Raw genomic sequence first — 4,422 nt, 5'->3', positions numbered from 1 at the left:
GGGGACAAGGCAAGGGCGGGAGCTCCATTCTTGGGAGCACTGGAGGGGTGGCAGGTGAACTGGAGCCCCTGCAAGGTACTCTAGGTACAGGAAATCCAATTGTATACACATGGAAGTGGGAATTCTTTAACTCCATGGTGGTGTCAAGGTTGTGAGCTGATGGAACAGTTGGAGGATAGATACCTCCTATATGAGGGATTGTAAGAGATGTGGCATAGAAAAAAATGCTTCAAAGAAACCTATCTGCTGGCAGATCACCAGTCTTGTTAGGGTTCTGCTCCAGCCAGTTCTTTTTCATTCAGGCCCTGATCTCAGCCAGGCATTCAAAAAGTTTAGAGACTGCTATTAACATTCAGTGTAAAGCACATGCTGAACCCAGTGTGGCCTACGTACTTCTGGCCTCACAGCTCACATTGGATAGGAAAAGGAGTTGCACTGAACATAGTGTTAAGGCTGTCCACTCTTATCAGATAAATAGATCTCAATCTATAGATCTCATTCTCTACATTTGACCCAGAATTCAATGGAGTTACTCTTGAACAAAGGATCAAGCCAAGGATCTTCAGCTGGGATGCCTCAAGTCCAAAGTGTGAAGGATATATGCATGATTTTTCTCATATCTCTATAATCACACTCCACCCTGAAGTACATAAATGTCTGGGGTATCAACTCAGTCTTTAAACATTTATAATGTTTTATCCTAAAAACTGTTAAACATCCCAGTAATCTGAAAAATTCAGGCAGAATAATTCTAAAGTATTTCACCTGAGCCAATAGCATGCAATGCACTTTACATACACATGAAAAAACCCAAAGGTACCATGACGGACACAGTTAGCCCTGAACTGTGACAGGTGCACTTTCTATTTTGTATCTCTGTCCAGGTATTTTAAATTAAGTTATGAGTAGATCTCAAAAGGTTCCCTCTAGAACTAAACAGACTTGTTTCAGCTTCTTTTGTATGGAAACCTCATGAGAAGTAGGCTTTCACAAATAATTTTTTGTTTTGTTTTGTTTTGTTCCTTTCCATGATTTGGCAAGGTCAGACATACCATGAAAACAATCATGTTTCATTCTTTGTTTCTAATCAGAACCAAGAGGCACAAGATAATGCAGACAACTAAACTCACCCCAAACTTTTTTCAAAACTTAATTATTTCATTTGATTGGAACTTTGGGTGGAGGCTGGAAATGTGTCAGTGCTATATGAGCCAGCTTGTACCTCTTTATTTCAAATTGCCCCTGCATTTTCAAAATAACATTTTCAAAATAACATTTTCAAAAATAACAGCTTGACACAATACTCTTTGAAACAGATTCACTGTTACATTCATGTGAAGCTATGTTGATGTAAAATTGGAGTAAACAAAACGGTGAATCTAGCTCTGAGTTCTGAATTGATTTGATAGGTAAAGACTAAATAACAGCAGATGACAATATTTTGTTCACTGAAACAGATGTTTCTTTATACTGCACTAATGGCATGCAGTCTGTATGACGTTGTACAGCAGTTTGGGAATACCAACAACAGATAAAGAGCAATCTCTGTCTGATAGAAGATGCAGATGAGTAATACTATTATTGCCTCTTGCCTACAGCTATTATAGTTAATGTTTTTTTCTAATCTTGAGCTACCTCTAAATTTAACCTACTATCTAAACGTTAAGTCACACTACACTTAGAAAAAGGTCCTGAGGTGTGAGTGAGTGCTGGATTCCTACATGAACTAGTCTGTCATTCTCAGCCTCTAGGCAGCAGGTTCTGTGATTCAAGAGAGCAGAGTTCTCTCAGCTGTACTGCTGATTTACTGTCACCTTAGGCAAAACCTCTTTACCCTGTGTCTCCATTTTCCCTCCATGTTTTGTACATTTTGGCCATTTAACATTCTTCAGCAAAGAATATTATAGTATGTTGCGAAAATGGCTCGATTTGCAGGTGCTCAGTACCAAGGAACTGTTTGTAAAGAGTGTACAAGTACTTAACATGTTTGTCACATCTGTTTTGTCTGACATGCTGTAGAAATTCCAAATAACACTAATCTCAACACCTTTTGGAGGAAAGCAAATACACATCTTAGGCCACTGAGAGGAGTTAATGTAAAGGCACAATGGGATCTAATCCCCAATCCCAACAATTAAGCTTCCTGCCATGCCACACATGTAAGGCAGGATGTGCAATTTTGGGATCAGAGATCAGATCTGGCAGGTTGAATGTTCAGTGCCCAACAATCAGCTGATTGTCAACTAGGTCCAGGACTGCACATACATGGTCCCTGGAGCTGGCAGGAATCACACTGGGGCCAGTTCAAGCTCTGATGGGGGCCTGATCCTGACAACAATAGCTGAACATCAGCAGAGACAGTACCTGGGCTAGTTGGAGACCTCAGTGCAGTCTTCACACTGCTACATGTTCAGTTTAAGACACAGTGGAAAACAGCCACAAAAATTACACATTTTTACTGATTTCCCTTTTTTGTGGTACTGTTCATCCCCTGAGCATGTGGCCAGGTTACTGCTTAACAAACAATTAACAAATGCATTGTGTCTGAATTATAATGTGAGCTAGAGCCTCAGTCACTCTTTTAGACAGTGGTAACTGAGAACATGGCTATACGCATTATGCAGCACTCCTGGGAGGCCTGAGAAGCATGCCACATCCAACCTCTTCATGTGGACCAATCCTTGAAATAAGAAAATGAAGCCACCTGGGGGATGCCCCTCCACTCGCAAGCACTTCAGAACCAGATCAAGAGCGGTTAGAAGAGGCATCCTCAGGACAGCTTTTCTGCTTCATTTCTAGGACTGATGCACATGTAGCAGAAACAGATAGGCAGGAAGTGCTCAGCTACTGACAGTACAGACATGCCCCATAAGTAAAAGTTAAGTAATGCCACAAAAAGAGTCAGCAGCAGAGTAAGGATCTGGCTTAGGCACTATTCCCATCCCCATGCATAATCTATTAGCAGTAGCAATAAGCACCATACCCAACACATGGGTAAATCTGATTTATGCAAATGTTCCCAAGTCCATGGAGACTATTCAGGCAAGTAAGGCTTTTCATGAGAATAATGGTTACAGTGGGTGCATATACACATAGCCCTATGGTGACGTAATTTTGCGGTACATCATCATACAGTGTGCTATAGCAACATAGCGATTCACATGGGTTTACATGTGATCAGCAGCTATTGCTGCCATAGCAGTGCACTCCCCCATTATTATGCTACAGTGACATAGCAACAAAATCTAACCTTGCGCCATACCCATAGTGCAGTACAGGCAGTTACTGCACTCTGCTTTAGTAACTTTTGGAAGTAGCAAAGCATGGTGCCGTAGCAGTGTTGCCATACATCAACATGTAGACACACCCAGTATTACACCCTTAATGTAGCTGAATGTTCTAAAACCAGAAGTACACTTAATAGATCGTCTGCTTAGCAAGCCTGAGTGGGTCTTTTACTTTTCAAGATAAATACTTCATGATCTTTTAAACAAAGACCCTCCTCCTTGCCCCACCTGTATCATAGGTAACAAGACAACCATCAACAACAAACTAACCCACAGAGAAGAGAAGAAATTTGGGAAGAGACTAGTTTCATTTCTCTCATTAGAGTCCAACCAACCAAGTACCTCACACCTGATTATGGAAATAATTCTCAGTAGGACTATTTACATTAAGCATGAGTTCAGTATTATTAGGAAACAATTTTTTTAAGTCAGTTTGAAAACACAGGTTTACATTTATGGAAAATTATATTACAGTATCATCTTGAAGCATCCTGACAAATATTTCACTTTCTGTCTTTCAGAAAACTATATTGATGTGCCTCAAGATGGGAGAGGTAAGATTAGAATCCATGGAGGAGCTTCCAACAGAACTGTCCAGCTGAATGACAGAAAAAGAAAGACACTCTTGAGACGGGTGTTGGCCAACTCACCGGAAGAGAATCACCATCCTGCCAACTTTAAAAAAAAAGGAAACAACATAGAAAGTTTTTGATCAGGAAGCAGTCTGCAAGCAATATTTTCATTCTAGACCAAGACTATTAATTTCTGAATGGAGAAACTGTATTGAGAAGATGCTCAGACAAATGAAACACACATTGCTCTGGCAAGATCCATGTCAAGGTGGACAAGGACTACAAGATGAAGATTTGGTAGATAACCTTTCTTTTGCCTCCCCATCCATCTATTGCCATTTGAGCCTAATCTAAGTGTCACAATATTGAATGTGAGTTTTTCCAAAGTTCTCTGGTGAACATTATGTCACAAAGTCTAGATGTCAACAAGCCAAGTCACTGTCCCTCCCCTGCCCCTTACTGCACATTATAATGGAAGGGAACCCCTGTCATCTAATCGGAATGCAAGGTAACAGTCATTCCAACACCTAAATTCTTCTTTCACCCACAGCTGTGTCAGCTGC

At 40.6% G+C, this 4,422-nt stretch overlaps 1 protein-coding gene across 1 annotated transcript in view; it reads left to right on the top strand.

Annotated features, from left to right (window-relative positions):
- KIAA1644 (KIAA1644 ortholog) overlaps positions 1-3,965 on the top strand; it is a 280,240-nt gene extending 276,275 nt beyond the window's left edge. Inside the window, exon 6 of the mRNA XM_019515763.1 lies at positions 3,814-3,965. The gene's annotated coding sequence lies outside the window, so the exon portion shown is untranslated. The remainder of the gene's footprint in view (positions 1-3,813) is intronic.
- Positions 3,966-4,422: the final 457 nt, after the last annotated feature.

The sequence above is a fragment of the Gavialis gangeticus genome, unplaced genomic scaffold (genome assembly GCF_001723915.1).
Source record: "Gavialis gangeticus isolate Ggan-Ray unplaced genomic scaffold, GavGan_comp1, whole genome shotgun sequence".
NCBI lineage: Eukaryota > Metazoa > Chordata > Crocodylia > Gavialidae > Gavialis > Gavialis gangeticus.
This window is presented reverse-complemented; position numbering and strand designations above follow the sequence as displayed.